Raw genomic sequence first — 20,657 nt, forward strand, 5'->3', positions numbered from 1 at the left:
GTCCCCCCATTGTGGACTGCGGCCACAATGGTGGGGACACAGGAAGATTACACTAACTATACTAATTATTAAAATATGAGTTCTGTACTAATTATCTAATGTACTAATTATATCTAATGTACTTCTTAGTCAAAAGAAATCCTATCACTTATTTCTCAAAGCTTTTAGTACTTGCTTCATCGGTCGCTTTTTGCCAGAGTGTTGTGCTTTGTCGACGTAGACTGATCGATAACGGTTTCGAATTGATAGTTGCGCTTTAAAGGCTCATTGGTGCAAATGCATATAAGGTGCACGCAAAACATTTCTATTATAAGTAGATTTGAGTGCTTTCTTTTCTTTTTTTTTTTTCCTTTTTTTTTTTAGCATATGCATAATATTGTCATTGATTTGTTTTGTAACTCCTGGTATTTTTTTATTTTTTTCCATGCATTCCACACTGCTGAATGGGAGAATTTGAACTGAGAACATAAAAAGGCAAGTATAAAATTCCTATAGTAGTGTGAAATTGTATTTGAATTTATTTCTAAAACACGGTTTGTTTTCTTTTTTTTTTTCCAAGGGGAAGCTGACTGACACCTCTCTCTGCAGATTCCATACATTCCATTGATGAGACTTCCCAGGATTTGAACTCGGAACGTAAAAAAAAAGCAAGTATAAAATTACTAATTAATTTTTTTGTTTGGTTAGTTAGTTAGTTATATAATAATTTTTATGCGTCTATCTTTCTATTTGATGTGAAGAACGTTAATTAAGAAGCATTTTTAGTTAGGGTTGGTGCTTTGAGATTACGTTAGTTCACATAAATGAAAGATAGATGATACTTAGTTTAGATTTTAGTATGTTTAAATTGAATTTTAATTGTGTTTTCATTTTTTTTATTACTAAAAGAATGCTTTTTTTTTTCTTTTTTTCCAAGGGAAAGCCGTGCAGATTTTGAACTGAGAACGCAGGTGAGTACATTTTGTTTTTTGTGGCATTGAGAAAACGTCAACTTAAAGTATACATGGGTCCTGTTTAAATTTAATTGGTCTCTGTTAGGTAGCTTTAGTGTTAGGTTTTAGGTTTTAGGGTTAGCTGATTGATTAGATGTAAACAAAACCCTTGTGATTTCAGTTGACGTTTTCTTAACACCCCCCCACCCCCTTGTCATTATTTTCTGAATGTTGTTTGAGATTGTTTGGTAATACATGTTTTTTATTTTTGTCTTTTTACATAATAAAATCCACCATGGGAGAGTGCAAAGCAAGACCTGTGAAATCGATGGCAGAAAATGGCGGTAAGCACTTTGTCGTTTGTTTGTTCATTGCAAAGAAGCATTTGAGTCTACTTAGATGGAAATTTTTGTGTTGCCCACACATGTGTGTTTGCGTCTGTGTGTTGGTAAGCGTTAACTTATCAATTCAAGACTGTTGTCTAATTAGTTTACATTGACGAAGTCTAGCAGTTTGTCGTAAAGCTACCGATGGAATAAGTATTAAGGTTTGGCGAGGCAGAAGTGATGGGATTGTTTGGACTAAAGGCGGTCCCCCCATTGTGGACTGCGGCCACAATGGTGGGGACACAGGAAGATTACACTAACTATACTAATTATTAAAATATGAGTTCTGTACTAATTATCTAATGTACTAATTATATCTAATGTACTTCTTAGTCAAAAGAAATCCTATCACTTATTTCTCAAAGCTTTTAGTACTTGCTTCATCGGTCGCTTTTTGCCAGAGTGTTGTGCTTTGTCGACGTAGACTGATCGATAACGGTTTCGAATTGATAGTTGCGCTTTAAAGGCTCATTGGTGCAAATGCATATAAGGTGCACGCAAAACATTTCTATTATAAGTAGATTTGAGTGCTTTCTTTTCTTTTTTTTTTTTTTTTCCTTTTTTTTTTTTAGCATATGCATAATATTGTCATTGATTTGTTTTGTAACTCCTGGTATTTTTTTATTTTTTTCCATGCATTCCACACTGCTGAATGGGAGAATTTGAACTGAGAACATAAAAAGGCAAGTATAAAATTCCTATAGTAGTGTGAAATTGTATTTGAATTTATTTCTAAAACACGGTTTGTTTTCTTTTTTTTTTTCCAAGGGGAAGCTGACTGACACCTCTCTCTGCAGATTCCATACATTCCATTGATGAGACTTCCCAGGATTTGAACTCGGAACGTAAAAAAAAAGCAAGTATAAAATTACTAATTAATTTTTTTGTTTGGTTAGTTAGTTAGTTATATAATAATTTTTATGCGTCTATCTTTCTATTTGATGTGAAGAACGTTAATTAAGAAGCATTTTTAGTTAGGGTTGGTGCTTTGAGATTACGTTAGTTCACATAAATGAAAGATAGATGATACTTAGTTTAGATTTTAGTATGTTTAAATTGAATTTTAATTGTGTTTTCATTTTTTTTATTACTAAAAGAATGCTTTTTTTTTTCTTTTTTTCCAAGGGAAAGCCGTGCAGATTTTGAACTGAGAACGCAGGTGAGTACATTTTGTTTTTTGTGGCATTGAGAAAACGTCAACTTAAAGTATACATGGGTCCTGTTTAAATTTAATTGGTCTCTGTTAGGTAGCTTTAGTGTTAGGTTTTAGGTTTTAGGGTTAGCTGATTGATTAGATGTAAACAAAACCCTTGTGATTTCAGTTGACGTTTTCTTAACACCCCCCCACCCCCTTGTCATTATTTTCTGAATGTTGTTTGAGATTGTTTGGTAATACATGTTTTTTATTTTTGTCTTTTTACATAATAAAATCCACCATGGGAGAGTGCAAAGCAAGACCTGTGAAATCGATGGCAGAAAATGGCGGTAAGCACTTTGTCGTTTGTTTGTTCATTGCAAAGAAGCATTTGAGTCTACTTAGATGGAAATTTTTGTGTTGCCCACACATGTGTGTTTGCGTCTGTGTGTTGGTAAGCGTTAACTTATCAATTCAAGACTGTTGTCTAATTAGTTTACATTGACGAAGTCTAGCAGTTTGTCGTAAAGCTACCGATGGAATAAGTATTAAGGTTTGGCGAGGCAGAAGTGATGGGATTGTTTGGACTAAAGGCGGTCCCCCCATTGTGGACTGCGGCCACAATGGTGGGGACACAGGAAGATTACACTAACTATACTAATTATTAAAATATGAGTTCTGTACTAATTATCTAATGTACTAATTATATCTAATGTACTTCTTAGTCAAAAGAAATCCTATCACTTATTTCTCAAAGCTTTTAGTACTTGCTTCATCGGTCGCTTTTTGCCAGAGTGTTGTGCTTTGTCGACGTAGACTGATCGATAACGGTTTCGAATTGATAGTTGCGCTTTAAAGGCTCATTGGTGCAAATGCATATAAGGTGCACGCAAAACATTTCTATTATAAGTAGATTTGAGTGCTTTCTTTTCTTTTTTTTTTTTTTTTCCTTTTTTTTTTTTAGCATATGCATAATATTGTCATTGATTTGTTTTGTAACTCCTGGTATTTTTTTATTTTTTTCCATGCATTCCACACTGCTGAATGGGAGAATTTGAACTGAGAACATAAAAAGGCAAGTATAAAATTCCTATAGTAGTGTGAAATTGTATTTGAATTTATTTCTGAAACACGGTTTGTTTCCTTTTTTTTTTCCAAGGGGAAGCTGACTGACACCTCTCTCTGCAGATTCCATACATTCCATTGATGAGACTTCCCAGGATTTGAACTCGGAACGTAAAAAAAAAGCAAGTATAAAATTACTAATTAATTTTTTTGTTTGGTTAGTTAGTTAGATAATTATTTTTATGCGTCTATCTTTCTATTTGATGTGAAGAACGTTAATTAAGAAGCATTTTTAGTTAGGGTTGGTGCTTTGAGATTACGTTAGTTCACATAAATGAAAGATAGATGATACTTAGTTTAGATTTTAGTATGTTTAAATTGAATTTTAATTGTGTTTTCATTTTTTTTATTACTAAAAGAATGCTTTTTTTTTCTTTTTTTCCAAGGGAAAGCCGTGCAGATTTTGAACTGAGAACGCAGGTGAGTACATTTTGTTTTTTGTGGCATTGAGAAAACGTCAACTTAAAGTATACATGGGTCCTGTTTAAATTTAATTGGTCTCTGTTAGGTAGCTTTAGTGTTAGGTTTAGGTTTTAGGGTTAGCTGATTGATTAGATGTAAACAAAACCCTTGTGATTTTTGTGTTGCCCACACATGTGTGTTTGCGTCTGTGTGTTGGTAAGCGTTAACTTATCAATTCAAGACTGTTGTCTAATTAGTTTACATTGACGAAGTCTAGCAGTTTGTCGTAAAGCTACCGATGGAATAAGTATTAAGGTTTGGCGAGGAAGAAGTGATGGGATTGTTTGGACTAAAGGCGGTCCCCCCATTGTGGACTGCGGCCACAATGGTGGGACACAGGAAGATTACACTAACTATACTAATTATTAAAATATGAGTTCTGTACTAATTATCTAATGTACTAATTATATCTAATGTACTTCTTAGTCAAAAGAAATCCTATCACTTATTTCTCAAAGCTTTTAGTACTTGCTTCATCGGTCGCTTTTTGCCAGAGTGTTGTGCTTTGTCGACGTAGACTGATCGATAACGGTTTCGAATTGATAGTTGCGCTTTAAAGGCTCATTGGTGCAAATGCATATAAGGTGCACGCAAAACATTTCTATTATAAGTAGATTTGTGTGCTTTCTTTTCTTTTTTTTTTTTTTTTCCTTTTTTTTTTTAGCATATGCATAATATTGTCATTGATTTGTTTTGTAACTCCTGGTATTTTTTTATTTTTTTCCATGCATTCCACACTGCTGAATGGGAGAATTTGAACTGAGAACATAAAAAGGCAAGTATAAAATTCCTATAGTAGTGTGAAATTGTATTTGAATTTATTTCTGAAACACGGTTTGTTTCCTTTTTTTTTTTTCCAAGGGGAAGCTGACTGACACCTCTCTCTCTGCAGATTCCATACATTCCATTGATGAGACTTCCCAGGATTTGAACTCGGAACGTAAAAAAAAAGCAAGTATAAAATTACTAATTAATTTTTTTGTTTGGTTAGTTAGTTAGATAATTATTTTTATGCGTCTATCTTTCTATTTGATGTGAAGAACGTTAATTAAGAAGCATTTTTAGTTAGGGTTGGTGCTTTGAGATTACGTTAGTTCACATAAATGAAAGATAGATGATACTTAGTTTAGATTTTAGTATGTTTAAATTGAATTTTAATTGTGTTTTCATTTTTTTTATTACTAAAAGAATGCTTTTTTTTTCTTTTTTTCCAAGGGAAAGCCGTGCAGATTTTGAACTGAGAACGCAGGTGAGTACATTTTGTTTTTTGTGGCATTGAGAAAACGTCAACTTAAAGTATACATGGGTCCTGTTTAAATTTAATTGGTCTCTGTTAGGTAGCTTTAGTGTTAGGTTTAGGTTTTAGGGTTAGCTGATTGATTAGATGTAAACAAAACCCTTGTGATTTCAGTTGACGTTTTCTTAACACCCCCCCACCCCCCTTGTCATTATTTTCTGAATGTTGTTTGAGATTGTTTGGTAATACATGTTTTTTATTTTTGTCTTTTTACATAATAAAATCCACCATGGGAGAGTGCAAAAGCAAGACCTGTGAAATCGATGGCAGAAAATGGCGGTAAGCACTTTGTCGTTTGTTTGTTCATTGCAAAGAAGCATTTGAGTCTACTTATATGGAAATTTTTGTGTTGCCCACACATGTGTGTTTGCGTCTGTGTGTTGGTAAGCGTTAACTTATCAATTCAAGACTGTTGTCTAATTAGTTTACATTGACGAAGTCTAGCAGTTTGTCGTAAAGCTACCGATGGAATAAGTATTAAGGTTTGGCGAGGCAGAAGTGATGGGATTGTTTGGACTAAAGGCGGTCCCCCCATTGTGGACTGCGGCCACAATGGTGGGACACAGGAAGATTACACTAACTATACTAATTATTAAAATATGAGTTCTGTACTAATTATCTAATGTACTAATTATATCTAATGTACTTCTTAGTCAAAAGAAATCCTATCACTTATTTCTCAAAGCTTTTAGTACTTGCTTCATCGGTCGCTTTTTGCCAGAGTGTTGTGCTTTGTCGACATAGACTGATCGATAACGGTTTTGAATTGATAGTTGCGCTTTAAAGGCTCATTGGTGCAAATATGCATAAGGTGCACGCAAAACATTTCTATTGTAAGTAAATTTCAGTGCTTTCTTTGCTTATTTTTTTTTTCCTTTTTTTTTAGCATATGCATAATATTGTCATTGATTTGTTTTGTAACTCCTGGTATTTTTTTATTTTTTTCCATGCATTCCACACTGCTGAATGGGAGAATTTGAACTGAGAACATAAAAAGGCAAGTATAAAATTCCTATAGTAGTGTGAAATTGTATTTGAATTTATTTCTAAAACACGGTTTGTTTTCTTTTTTTTTTTCCAAGGGGAAGCTGACTGACACCTCTCTCTGCAGATTCCATACATTCCATTGATGAGACTTCCCAGGATTTGAACTCGGAACGTAAAAAAAAAGCAAGTATAAAATTACTAATTAATTTTTTTGTTTGGTTAGTTAGTTAGATAATTATTTTTATCCGTCTATCTTTCTATTTGATGTGAAGAACGTTAATTAAGAAGCATTTTTAGTTAGGGTTGGTGCTTTGAGATTACGTTAGTTCACATAAATGAAAGATAGATGATACTTAGTTTAGATTTTAGTATGTTTAAATTGAATTTTAATTGTGTTTTCATTTTTTTTATTACTAAAAGAATGCTTTTTTTTTTCTTTTTTTCCAAGGGAAAGCCGTGCAGATTTTGAACTGAGAACGCAGGTGAGTACATTTTGTTTTTTGTGGCATTGAGAAAACGTCAACTTTGGTCTCTGTTAGGTAGCTTTAGTGTTAGGTTTTAGGTTTTAGGGTTAGCTGATTGATTAGATGTAAACAAAACCCTTGTGATTTCAGTTGACGTTTTCTTAACACCCCCCCACCCCCTTGTCATTATTTTCTGAATGTTGTTTGAGATTGTTTGGTAATACATGTTTTTTATTTTTGTCTTTTTACATAATAAAATCCACCATGGGAGAGTGCAAAGCAAGACCTGTGAAATCGATGGCAGAAAATGGCGGTAAGCACTTTGTCGTTTGTTTGTTCATTGCAAAGAAGCATTTGAGTCTACTTAGATGGAAATTTTTGTGTTGCCCACACATGTGTGTTTGCGTCTGTGTGTTGGTAAGCGTTAACTTATCAATTCAAGACTGTTGTCTAATTAGTTTACATTGACGAAGTCTAGCAGTTTGTCGTAAAGCTACCGATGGAATAAGTATTAAGGTTTGGCGAGGCAGAAGTGATGGGATTGTTTGGACTAAAGGCGGTCCCCCCATTGTGGACTGCGGCCACAATGGTGGGGACACAGGAAGATTACACTAACTATACTAATTATTAAAATATGAGTTCTGTACTAATTATCTAATGTACTAATTATATCTAATGTACTTCTTAGTCAAAAGAAATCCTATCACTTATTTCTCAAAGCTTTTAGTACTTGCTTCATCGGTCGCTTTTTGCCAGAGTGTTGTGCTTTGTCGACGTAGACTGATCGATAACGGTTTCGAATTGATAGTTGCGCTTTAAAGGCTCATTGGTGCAAATGCATATAAGGTGCACGCAAAACATTTCTATTATAAGTAGATTTGAGTGCTTTCTTTTCTTTTTTTTTTTTCCTTTTTTTTTTTAGCATATGCATAATATTGTCATTGATTTGTTTTGTAACTCCTGGTATTTTTTTATTTTTTTCCATGCATTCCACACTGCTGAATGGGAGAATTTGAACTGAGAACATAAAAAGGCAAGTATAAAATTCCTATAGTAGTGTGAAATTGTATTTGAATTTATTTCTAAAACACGGTTTGTTTTCTTTTTTTTTTTCCAAGGGGAAGCTGACTGACACCTCTCTCTGCAGATTCCATACATTCCATTGATGAGACTTCCCAGGATTTGAACTCGGAACGTAAAAAAAAAGCAAGTATAAAATTACTAATTAATTTTTTTGTTTGGTTAGTTAGTTAGTTATATAATAATTTTTATGCGTCTATCTTTCTATTTGATGTGAAGAACGTTAATTAAGAAGCATTTTTAGTTAGGGTTGGTGCTTTGAGATTACGTTAGTTCACATAAATGAAAGATAGATGATACTTAGTTTAGATTTTAGTATGTTTAAATTGAATTTTAATTGTGTTTTCATTTTTTTTATTACTAAAAGAATGCTTTTTTTTTTCTTTTTTTCCAAGGGAAAGCCGTGCAGATTTTGAACTGAGAACGCAGGTGAGTACATTTTGTTTTTTGTGGCATTGAGAAAACGTCAACTTAAAGTATACATGGGTCCTGTTTAAATTTAATTGGTCTCTGTTAGGTAGCTTTAGTGTTAGGTTTTAGGTTTTAGGGTTAGCTGATTGATTAGATGTAAACAAAACCCTTGTGATTTCAGTTGACGTTTTCTTAACACCCCCCCACCCCCTTGTCATTATTTTCTGAATGTTGTTTGAGATTGTTTGGTAATACATGTTTTTTATTTTTGTCTTTTTACATAATAAAATCCACCATGGGAGAGTGCAAAGCAAGACCTGTGAAATCGATGGCAGAAAATGGCGGTAAGCACTTTGTCGTTTGTTTGTTCATTGCAAAGAAGCATTTGAGTCTACTTAGATGGAAATTTTTGTGTTGCCCACACATGTGTGTTTGCGTCTGTGTGTTGGTAAGCGTTAACTTATCAATTCAAGACTGTTGTCTAATTAGTTTACATTGACGAAGTCTAGCAGTTTGTCGTAAAGCTACCGATGGAATAAGTATTAAGGTTTGGCGAGGAAGAAGTGATGGGATTGTTTGGACTAAAGGCGGTCCCCCCATTGTGGACTGCGGCCACAATGGTGGGGACACAGGAAGATTACACTAACTATACTAATTATTAAAATATGAGTTCTGTACTAATTATCTAATGTACTAATTATATCTAATGTACTTCTTAGTCAAAAGAAATCCTATGACTTATTTCTCAAAGCTTTTAGTACTTGCTTCATCGGTCGCTTTTTGCCAGAGTGTTGTGCTTTGTCGACATAGACTGATCGATAACGGTTTCGAATTGATAGTTGCGCTTTAAAGGCTCATTGGTGCAAATATGCATAAGGTGCACGCAAAACATTTCTATTATAAGTAAATTTCAGTGCTTTCTTTGCTTTTTTTTTTTTTTTCCTTTTTTTTAGCATATGCATAATATTGTCATTGATTTGTTTTGTAACTCCTGGTATTTTTTTTTTTTTCCATGCATTCCACACTGCTGAATGGGAGAATTTGAACTGAGAACATAAAAAGGCAAGTATAAAATTCCTATAGTAGTGTGAAATTGTATTTGAATTTATTTCTAAAACACGGTTTGTTTTCTTTTTTTTTTTCCAAGGGGAAGCTGACTGACACCTCTCTCTGCAGATTCCATACATTCCATTGATGAGACTTCCCAGGATTTGAACTCGGAACGTAAAAAAAGCAAGTATAAAATTACTAATTAATTTTTTTGTTTGGTTAGTTAGTTAGTTAGATAATTATTTTTATCCGTCTATCTTTCTATTTGATGTGAAGAACGTTAATTAAGAAGCATTTTTAGTTAGGGTTGGTGCTTTGAGATTACGTTAGTTCACATAAATGAAAGATAGATACTTAGTTTAGATTTTAGTATGTTTAAATTGAATTTTAATTGTGTTTTCATTTTTTTTATTACTAAAAGAATGCTTTTTTTTTTTCTTTTTTTCCAAGGGAAAGCCGTGCAGATTTTGAACTGAGAACGCAGGTGAGTACATTTTGTTTTTTGTGGCATTGAGAAAACGTCAACTTAAAGTATACATGGGTCCTGTTTAAATTTAATTGGTCTCTGTTAGGTAAGCTTTAGTGTTAGGTTTAGGTTTTAGGTTTAGCTGATTGATTAGATGTAAACAAAACCCTTGTGATTTCAGTTGACGTTTTCTTAACACCCCCCACCCCCCTTGTCATTATTTTCTGAATGTTGTTTGAGATTGTTTGGTAATACATGTTTTTTATTTTTGTCTTTTTACATAATAAAATCCACCATGGGAGAGTGCAAAGCAAGACCTGTGAAATCGATGGCAGAAAATGGCGGTAAGCACTTTGTCGTTTGTTTGTTCATTGCAAAGAAGCATTTGAGTCTACTTAGATGGAAATTTTTGTGTTGCCCACACATGTGTGTTTGCGTCTGTGTGTTGGTAAGCGTTAACTTATCAATTCAAGACTGTTGTCTAATTAGTTTACATTGACGAAGTCTAGCAGTTTGTCGTAAAGCTACCGATGGAATAAGTATTAAGGTTTGGCGAGGAAGAAGTGATGGGATTGTTTGGACTAAAGGCGGTCCCCCCATTGTGGACTGCGGCCACAATGGTGGGACACAGGAAGATTACACTAACTATACTAATTATTAAAATATGAGTTCTGTACTAATTATCTAATGTACTAATTATATCTAATGTACTTCTTAGTCAAAAGAAATCCTATCACTTATTTCTCAAAGCTTTTAGTACTTGCTTCATCGGTCGCTTTTTGCCAGAGTGTTGTGCTTTGTCGACGTAGACTGATCGATAACGGTTTCGAATTGATAGTTGCGCTTTAAAGGCTCATTGGTATGCATAAGGTGCACGCAAAACATTTCTATTATAAGTAAATTTCAGTGCTTTCTTTGCTTTTTTTTTTTTTTTTCCTTTTTTTTAGCATATGCATAATATTGTCATTGATTTGTTTTGTAACTCCTGGTATTTTTTTATTTTTTTCCATGCATTCCACACTGCTGAATGGGAGAATTTGAACTGAGAACATAAAAAGGCAAGTATAAAATTCCTATAGTAGTGTGAAATTGTATTTGAATTTATTTCTAAAACACGGTTTGTTTTCTTTTTTTTTTTCCAAGGGGAAGCTGACTGACACCTCTCTCTGCAGATTCCATACATTCCATTGATGAGACTTCCCAGGATTTGAACTCGGAACGTAAAAAAAAAAGCAAGTATAAAATTACTAATTAATTTTTTTGTTTGGTTAGTTAGTTAGATAATTATTTTTATCCGTCTATCTTTCTATTTGATGTGAAGAACGTTAATTAAGAAGCATTTTTAGTTAGGGTTGGTGCTTTGAGATTACGTTAGTTCACATAAATGAAAGATAGATGATACTTAGTTTAGATTTTAGTATGTTTAAATTGAATTTTAATTGTGTTTTCATTTTTTTTATTACTAAAAGAATGCTTTTTTTTTTTCTTTTTTTCCAAGGGAAAGCCGTGCAGATTTTGAACTGAGAACGCAGGTGAGTACATTTTGTTTTTTGTGGCATTGAGAAAACGTCAACTTAAAGTATACATGGGTCCTGTTTAAATTGAATTGTAATTGTGTATTGATTTTTTTATTACTAAAAGACTTTGTTTTATTTTTTTTGCAAGGGAAAGCTGTGCAGATTTCGAAGTGAGAACGCAGGTGAGAACATTTTTTTTGTGGCATTGAGGAAACGTCAATTTAAAAAGTACATGGGTTATGTTTAAATTTAATTGGACTTTTAGTTAGGGTTATAGGTTAGGGTTAGCTGATTAGATGTAAACAAAATCCTTGTGGTTTCAGTTGACGTTTTCTTAACAACCCCCCACCCCCCTTGTCATTATTTTCTGACTGTTGTTTGAGAATGTTTTCTAACTTTTCTTTCTTTTTTTCTTTTTGCCACAACTGGAGAGCGGAAAGGAACACCTGTGAAATTGATGGCAGAAATACCGGTAAGCACTTTGTCACTTGTTTCTTATTTCACTTTATTCTGTAGCAGATTGAAAAGATTTGAAAGAAGCATTTAAATCTACTTATTTGCAAATTTTTGTGTTGCTCACACATGTGTGTTTGCGTCTGTGTGTTGGTAAGCGTCAACCTATCAATTCAAGACTGTTATCTGAATAGTTTACATTGACGAATTGTAGCAGTTTGTCGAAAAGCTACCGATGGAATAAGTATTAAGTAAGGAATCAGCCATGGGATCGATTAAAGGCGGTCCTCTCATTGTGGCCGCAGTACACAATGGGGGGATGGAAACGAGTCACACATGGAAAGATTTAATTCCACTAACCATACTAACCATGGAAATAACATTTCTCTACTAAATTATCTAATTATCTAATTTACTTTATTAAATTTCTTCATATGTGATTTTGTCTGAAAGGAAATCACATGACTTATTTCTGAAAGCTTAGTACTTGCTCCATCGGTCGCTTTTTGCCAAAGTGTTGTGCTTTGTCGACGTAAACTAATCGATAGCCGTTTAGAAGGGATACTTGCGCTTTAAAGGCACGCTCGTCGTTCTCGCATATCGTGCATCCGAAACATTTGTATTATAAGTAGATTTGAGTGTGTTTTTTCTTTTTTTTTCCAGCATATGCACGTTGTCATTGATTTGTTTTGTAATGCCCTTTTTTTTTTTTTTTCCATGCATTCCACACTGCTGAATGGGAGAATTTGAACTGAGAACATAAAAAGGCAAGTATAAAATTCCTATATAGTAGTGTGAAATTGTATTTGAATTTATTTCTAAAACACGGTTTGTTTTCTTTTTTTTTTTCCAAGGGGAAGCTGACTGACTCCATACATTCCGTTGATGAGACTTCCCAGGATTTGAACTCGGAACGTAAAAAAAAAGCAAGTATAAAATTACTAATTAATTTTTTTGTTTGGTTAGTTAGTTAGATAATTATTTTTATCCGTCTATCTTTCTATTTGATGTGAAGAACGTTAATTAAGAAGCATTTTTAGTTAGGGTTGGTGCTTTGAGATTACGTTAGTTCACATAAATGAAAGATAGATGATACTTAGTTTAGATTTTAGTATGTTTAAATTGAATTGTAATTGTGTATTGATTTTTTTATTACTAAAAGACTTTGTTTTATTTTTTTTGCAAGGGAAAGCTGTGCAGATTTCGAAGTGAGAACGCAGGTGAGAACATTTTTTTTGTGGCATTGAGGAAACGTCAATTTAAAAAGTACATGGGTTATGTTTAAATTTAATTGGACTTTTAGTTAGGGTTAGTGTTAGGGTTAGGTTAGGGTTAGCTGATTAGATGTAAACAAAATCCTTGTGGTTTCAGTTGACGTTTTCTTAACAACCCCCCCCCCCCTTGTCATTATTTTCTGACTGTTGTTTGAGAATGTTTTCTAACTTTTTTTCTTTTTTTCTTTTTGCCACAACTGGAGAGCGGAAAGGAACACCTGTGAAATTGATGGCAGAAATACCGGTAAGCACTTTGTCACTTGTTTCTTATTTCACTTTATTCTGTAGCAGATTGAAAAGATTTGAAAGAAGCATTTAAATCTACTTATTTGCAAATTTTTGTGTTGCTCACACATGTGTGTTTGCGTCTGTGTGTTGGTAAGCGTCAACTTATCAATTCAAGACTGTTATCTGAATAGTTTACATTGACGAATTGTAGCAGTTTGTCAAAAAGCTACCGATGGAATAAGTATTAAGTAAGGAATCAGCCATGGGATCGATTAAAGGCGGTCCTCTCATTGTGGCCGCAGTACACAATGGGGGGATGGAAACGAGTCACATATGGAAAGATTTAATTCCACTAACCATACTAACCATGAAAATAACATTTCTCTACTAAATTATCTAATTTACTTTATTAAATTTCTTCAAATGTGATTTTGTCAGCACCTTTTTTAGTGAAAGGAAATCACATGACTTATTTCTGAAAGCTTAGTACTTGCTCCATCGGTCGCTTTTTGCCAAAGTGTTGTGCTTTGTCGACGTAAACTAATCGATAGCCGTTTAGAAGGGATACTTGCGCTTTAAAGGCACGCTCGTCGTTCTCGCATATCGTGCATCCGAAACATTTGTATTTTAAGTAGATTTGAGTGTGTTTTTTCTTTTTTTTTCAGCATATGCACGTTGTCATTGATTTGTTTTGTAATGCCCTTTTTTTTCTTTTTTTCCATACATTGCACTGCTGAATGGGAGATGAGACTTCTCAGAATTTGAAATTAGAACGTAAAAGGTGAGTACCATTTTTTTTTGTCTTTGAAATCTTGTCCTTAATTTTTCTGCACTGCTCCAGCATGACCGCATTCAACTGAAAGAAGTCACTCCATCTTCATTCTTTGTTTTTCTCTGTCTCTTTCTCTGTCTGTTTCTCCCTGTCTCTCACCCTCCCCCTGTCTCTTCTTTAACCCCCCCCCCCCCATCTTTATCCTTCCTTCTTTCTCTCTGTGTTTCCCTCTCTGTTCTTTTCTCTGTCACTCTCCTTGTGATGTCTCTCTGTTTCTGTCTGATTCTTAACCCCCCCCCATCTCCTTTTCTGTATCTCCCCCCCCTCTTTTTCCTTTTGTCTCTCTGTTTCCTTCTCTGTACTTTTTGTCTCTGTCACTCTCTTTATTTCTTTCTTTGCCTCTCTCTGTTTCTCTCTGTATTTTACCCCCCCCCCCCCATGTGTCTTTGTCTCGTCTCTTCTGAATCTCCCCCATCTTGTTATTTCTGTCTCTGTTTCCCTCTCTATAATTCCCTCTCTCTCTCTGTTTATTTATTTCTAATAATTTCAATTCTTTATTATTTAATATTATTTTGTAAGGGAGGCAACTAGAAAATATGAATTGCAAGAGTTACGTCCCTTGAAAATGAATTTTTTGCTTTTTTAAAAAACTTTGAATAAAGCAGTTTTCAACCATTTTCTTTGGCCCTGTTTTGGCTTTTAACCCCTCCCCGTTTAAAGGTTCAACTCTTTGAGTCCTTTGCGGCCATGCTGGAGCACTGTATACATCTTAAATTAAAGTAGTTGAAACATTTATTTTTAATTGAATATATTTAATTTGTTTTTCTAACCTATTTTCTTTTTTTTCTTTTTTTTTTCTTATATTTGCAGAATGGAATGCAGTGCGACCCGGAAACGAAAGAAGAAGCAGCAGCAGCAGCAGAATTTGAAATTAATTTTTGTAATTGCACACACATGACATAATTGAATAGACTAATTCTCGAAATTATAAAGTAAATTTTTCTATATAATAATTGACATTTAATTAAAATTGATCATTAAATTTTAAATATATTTTACACACACACACAGCTACACACACACACACACAAACACACATACTCGCAGAAACACACATACACACACTCAAAAACATACCCAAAAAATTCACACACACATACAATATACCCACACACCCGCAGAAACACACATGCTTACAAAAACGTAACCCACACACAAATTCACACACACATCCCCCCCCACATATACACATACCTTACACACACCCAAACATATCAACACATACTCGAAATTAATTTTCTGCACATACCCACACATACACACACACATCCACACATACATACCCTCACATATACACATACCCACACACAGACACCCGCAGAAACACACATATTACACACACATACCCCCCACACACATACTCACACACAATCCACACACCCCCACCCCACACACATCCCCAAATTCCCACACACACACTCACACACATCCACATACATACACACAAAACACAAATAACCCCATACACACACTTAATTTAAAAATTCACATTTAATCATTAAATTTTAAAATATATTTATACAAACCCACACACAAATTCAGACACATATACCGACATATTACACACATACTCACACACATACCCCCCACACTTAACCCCCCCCCCACACGCAAACACACTTAAACATACATACACGTAATAGAAAGCTATACACACCTACCTACATACACACACACACACACACACACAAATAATACATATATGCACACACAAATTCACAAAACCCATACACACACTTTTTCTAAAAATTCACATCTAATATTTAAAATTTAATGATTAATTTTAAATATATTTTACACATATACCTGCAGAAACACACCCAAACATACATAGCCACACACAAATAATTTTTGAAATTAATTTGACAGAAACATACCCTCCCACACACCCCTATACACCCACACACATTACACACATACCCACACAGCCATACACACTTATTTAACGAAATCAATTTTTCACACATACTTATTTTAGATTAAAAATTAATCATTACAAATTCACAAACAAACACACAACCAATTTTAGAAATTAATTTTCTCCACACTTACCCCCACACACACAGTAACCTCCCCACATACCCATACACACACAGACATACACAATTAATTTTCCACACATACCTGCAGAACACACATACCCATACACCCCCCACACACACACATACCCACACAAATAATTTTTCATGCATACCTGCAGAAACACTTAACACACACACACTCATACATACCCCCCCCCCCCCACACACACACACACACACTTCAAATTTAATGATTAAATGTCAATTTTAAGATTAAATATTACTTGTAAAATGAAAAATACATGTTAAAAAAAAAAACTAAAACAACCAGTTGATGTGAAAAAACGTTCAATTTGCACATGATTTTTGTTTACATTTTTCTAAACTAACCCGAAACTAACACTACTAACATTTTCTCTCACTAACTCTCTCACTTTTTACTAACCGGAAACAGAACTCATGTGCTTACTTTTCGTTTTTTTTCACATCCCTTTTTAGGACAACTATTTATTTTTTTACACAGCACAAAAATTACATTGCACAGAACAAAACACAATTAATTTTTAAATAGAAAAAGATGTGTCTATTTTTTGTCATGTGTGTGTAAAATTAAAAAATGAAATTAATTGTATTTTGAAATTGAATTTTTAAATAAAAAAAAAAACAAAAAAAAAAAAAATAGAAACAGTAGCCATTTAGCAAAAGGGGAAAGATATTTATTTCATAGATTTTCTTAATTTTAGATATTAGTTTCTTTCCTTTAGAATTTTTAGAAAGTATATTTTATTTTCTTCGAAATTTTAGACTATTTAGATTATTTTAGAATTGGATTTTAGATATTTTTTATTAGATTTTAGATTTTAATTTCATTTAGAAAATTTAGATTTAGCTTTTCCGAATTTAGAACTTTTAGAATTAGAATTTACATTTTTTTCTTCTCAGATTTTAGATTTCTTGTCTTAGAAATTTTAGATTTAAATAGAATTTTCGATTTAGCGTTTTAGAATTTAGATTTTAATTTCCGTTAGAATTTTTAGATTTATCGTTTTAGATCTTGGAATTATTTTCTTTAGAAATTTTAGATTATGTGTTTTAGAATTTAATTTTTAGAATTAGATTTTAGATTTCTTGTCTTAGAAATTTTAGATTTTAATTTCGTTTAGAAATTTTAGATTTTGTTTTTCTCAAATTTTAGATTTATTTCAGATTTAATTAGATTTTAGTTTCCATTAGAATTAAAATTTAGATTTTTTTTGTTTTAGATTTTAATTTCGTTTAGTTTTAGATTTAGCTTTTTTCGCATTTAGAATTTTTAGATCTTAGAATTTAGAATTTTTTTTTTTCAGATTTTAGAATTAATATTTTAGAATCTTTAGATTTATTTCCTTTAGAATTTTCAGAAATTAGATTTTTTCTTCCTTAGCATTTTTAGAATTTAAATTCTTTTTCTTAGAATTTAATTAGAAATTTTTTTTTTTTTAGATTTTAATTCTTTTTTCAGATTTAACGTTTTTTCCTTAGAATTTTCAGAATTAGATTTTCAGAATTTAGATTTTTTTTTCTCAGAATTTCTAGATTTAATTTCTTAGATATTTTTTTTTTTTCGACGAAGATTTCGCGGAGATTTTTCGAGAATTTCGCGGAGATTTTTCGAAGATTTCGGAGATTTTTCGCCTGAGATTTCGCTTGAGATTTCGCTTGAGATTTCGCTTGAGATTTCGCTTGAGATTTCGCTTGAGATTTCGCTTGAGATTTCGCTTGAGATTTCGCTTGAGATTTCGCTTGAGATTTCGCTTGAGATTTCGCTTGAGATTTCGCTTGAGATTTCGCTTGAGATTTCGCTGAGATTTCGCTGAGATTTCGCTGAGATTTCGCTGAGATTTCGCTGAGATTTCGCTGAGATTTCGCTGAGATTTCGCTGAGATTTCGCTGAGATTTCGCTGAGATTTCGCTGAGATTTCGCTGAGATTTCGCTGAGATTTCGCTGAGATTTCGCTGAGATTTCGCTGAGATTTCGCTGAGATTTCGCTGAGATTTCGCTGAGATTTCGCTGAGATTTCGCTGAGATTTCGCTGAGATTTCGCTGAGATTTCGCTGAGATTTCGCTGAGATTTCGCTGAGATTTCGCTGAGATTTCGCTGAGATTTCGCTGAGATTTCGCTGAGATTTCGCTGAGATTTCGCTGAGATTTCGCTGAGATTTCGCTGAGATTTCGCTGAGATTTCGCTGAGATTTCGCTGAGATTTCGCTGAGATTTCGCTGAGATTTCGCTGAGATTTCGCTGAGATTTCGCTGAGATTTCGCTGAGATTTCGCTGAGATTTCGCTGAGATTTCGCTGAGATTTCGCTGAGATTTCGCTGAGATTTCGCTGAGATTTCGCTGAGATTTCGCTGAGATTTCGCTGAGATTTCGCTGAGATTTCGCTGAGATTTCGCTGAGATTTCGCTGAGATTTCGCTGAGATTTCGCTGAGATTTCGCTGAGATTTCGCTGAGATTTCGCTGAGATTTCGCTGAGATTTCGCTGAGATTTCGCTGAGATTTCGCTGAGATTTCGCTGAGATTTCGCTGAGATTTCGCTGAGATTTCGCTGAGATTTCGCTGAGATTTCGCTGAGATTTCGCTGAGATTTCGCTGAGATTTCGCTGAGATTTCGCTGAGATAAATTTCCGAGAAATTTCATTGAAATTTTCGCCGAAATTTCATTGAAATTTTCGCCGAAATTTCATTGAAATTTTCGCCGAAATTTCATTGAAATTTTCGCCGAAATTTCATTGAAATTTTCGCCGAAATTTCATTGAAATTTTCGCCGAAATTTCATTGAAATTTTCGCCGAAATTTCATTGAAATTTTCGCCGAAATTTCATTGAAATTTTCGCCGAAATTTCATTGAAATTTTCGCCGAAATTTCATTGAAATTTTCGCCGAAATTTCATTGAAATTTTCGCCGAAATTTCATTGAAATTTTCGCCGAAATTTCATTGAAATTTTCGCCGAAATTTCATTGAAATTTTCGCCGAAATTTCATTGAAATTTTCGCCGAAATTTCATTGAAATTTTCGCCGAAATTTCATTGAAATTTTCGCCGAAATTTCATTGAAATTTTCGCCGAAATTTCATTGAAATTTTCGCCGAAATTTCATTGAAATTTTCGCCGAAATTTCATTGAAATTTTCGCCGAAATTTCATTGAAATTTTCGCCGAAATTTCATTGAAATTTTCGCCGAAATTTCATTGAAATTTTCGCCGAAATTTCATTGAAATTTTCGCCGAAATTTCATTGAAATTTTCGCCGAAATTTCATTGAAATTTTCGCCGAAATTTCATTGAAATTTTCGCCGAAATTTCATTGAAATTTTCGCCGAAATTTCATTGAAATTTTCGCCGAAATTTCATTGAAATTTTCGCCGAAATTTCATTGAAATTTTCGCCGAAATTTCATTGAAATTTTCGCCGAAATTTCATTGAAATTTTCGCCGAAATTTCATTGAAATTTTCGCCGAAATTTCATTGAAATTTTCGCCGAAATTTCATTGAAATTTTCGCCGAAATTTCATTGAAATTTTCGCCGAAATTTCATTGAAATTTTCGCCGAAATTTCATTGAAATTTTCGCCGAAATTTCATTGAAATTTTCGCCGAAATTTCATTGAAATTTTCGCCGAAATTTCATTGAAATTTTCGCCGAAAGGTTAGGGTTAGGGTTAGGGTTAGGGTTAGGGTTAGGGTTAGGGTTAGGGTTAGGGTTAGGGTTAGGGTTAGGGTTAGGGTTAGGGTTAGGGTTAGGGTTAGGGTTAGGGTTAGGGTTAGGGTTAGGGTTAGGGTTAGGGTTAGGGTTAGGGTTAGGGTTAGGGTTAGGGTTAGGGTTAGGGTTAGGGTTAGGGTTAGGGTTAGGGTTAGGGTTAGGGTTAGGGTTAGGGTTAGGGTTAGGGTTAGGGTTAGGGTTAGGGTTAGGGTTAGGGTTAGGGTTAGGGTTAGGGTTAGGGTTAGGGTTAGGGTTAGGGTTAGGGTTAGGGTTAGGGTTAGGGTTAGGGTTAGGGTTAGGGTTAGGGTTAGGGTTAGGGTTAGGGTTAGGGTTAGGGTTAGGGTTAGGGTTAGGGTTAGGGTTAGGGTTAGGGTTAGGGTTAGGGTTAGGGTTAGGGTTAGGGTTAGGGTTAGGGTTAGGGTTAGGGTTAGGGTTAGGGTTAGGGTTAGGGTTAGGGTTAGGGTTAGGGTTAGGGTTAGGGTTAGGGTTAGGGTTAGGGTTAGGGTTAGGGTTAGGGTTAGGGTTAGGGTTAGGGTTAGGGTTAGGGTTAGGGTTAGGGTTAGGGTTAGGGTTAGGGTTAGGGTTAGGGTTAGGGTTAGGGTTAGGGTTAGGGTTAGGGTTAGGGTTAGGGTTAGGGTTAGGGTTAGGGTTAGGGTTAGGGTTAGGGTTAGGGTTAGGGTTAGGGTTAGGGTTAGGGTTAGGGTTAGGGTTAGGGTTAGGGTTAGGGTTAGGGTTAGGGTTAGGGTTAGGGTTAGGGTTAGGGTTAGGGTTAGGGTTAGGGTTAGGGTTAGGGT

At 34.1% G+C, this 20,657-nt stretch overlaps 1 long non-coding RNA gene across 2 annotated transcripts in view; it reads left to right on the plus strand.

Annotated features, from left to right (window-relative positions):
* Nucleotides 1-15,683, plus strand: part of LOC149129019 (uncharacterized) — a 31,017-nt gene extending 15,334 nt beyond the window's left edge. Inside the window, exons 2-3 of one of the 2 annotated variants that reach the window (XR_016240573.1) lie at nucleotides 11,495-14,048; nucleotides 14,910-15,683. This is a non-coding gene — a long non-coding RNA (uncharacterized LOC149129019). Of the gene's footprint in view, nucleotides 1-11,335; nucleotides 14,049-14,909 lie in introns of those variants that run through there. The other variant, XR_016240572.1, reaches the window with a different exon arrangement.
* Nucleotides 15,684-20,657: the final 4,974 nt, after the last annotated feature.

Source organism: Octopus bimaculoides, unplaced genomic scaffold (genome assembly GCF_046866305.1).
Source record: "Octopus bimaculoides isolate indiv1 unplaced genomic scaffold, ASM4686630v1 contig204, whole genome shotgun sequence".
NCBI classification, from domain to species: Eukaryota; Metazoa; Mollusca; class Cephalopoda; order Octopoda; family Octopodidae; genus Octopus; species Octopus bimaculoides.